Source organism: Penaeus monodon, chromosome 33 (assembly GCF_015228065.2).
Source record: "Penaeus monodon isolate SGIC_2016 chromosome 33, NSTDA_Pmon_1, whole genome shotgun sequence".
Classification (NCBI taxonomy): Eukaryota; Metazoa; Arthropoda; class Malacostraca; order Decapoda; family Penaeidae; genus Penaeus; species Penaeus monodon.
The window spans coordinates 12,444,674-12,444,961 of NC_051418.1; the positions used below are offsets into that span (position 1 = coordinate 12,444,674).

Below are 288 nucleotides of genomic sequence, written 5' to 3' on the forward strand. Positions count from 1 at the left end.
TATCAAGCCCTAAAAGGGAGTTACTTCGTGGAAAAAAGCGGAGTGGGGGGGGGGGGGCGCTGGCCTCCCGGGACGTGCAAAAGTTGGACGCGAGAACCCGGCCATTAAAAGGCATTACAAAGCAGAACGACAGACGTCCTAATCAACTAAGTGACGACTGTGTACTCTGCACCCACGGACCATAAAGGCGATAATCGCTTGCGGGGCGTGGACAATCAATACCCGGTGCGTCTGGCCTGGATCAGGCTCCAATGACGACGATAAGGACCGCATCCTTTCCTCCACGGA

The 288-nt window shown here is 55.6% G+C and overlaps 1 protein-coding gene across 1 annotated transcript in view; it reads right to left on the minus strand.

Annotated features, from left to right (window-relative positions):
* LOC119594049 (elongation of very long chain fatty acids protein-like) overlaps positions 1-288 on the minus strand; it is a gene marked incomplete in the record, with an annotated part of 45,869 nt that overhangs the window by 23,070 nt on the left and 22,511 nt on the right.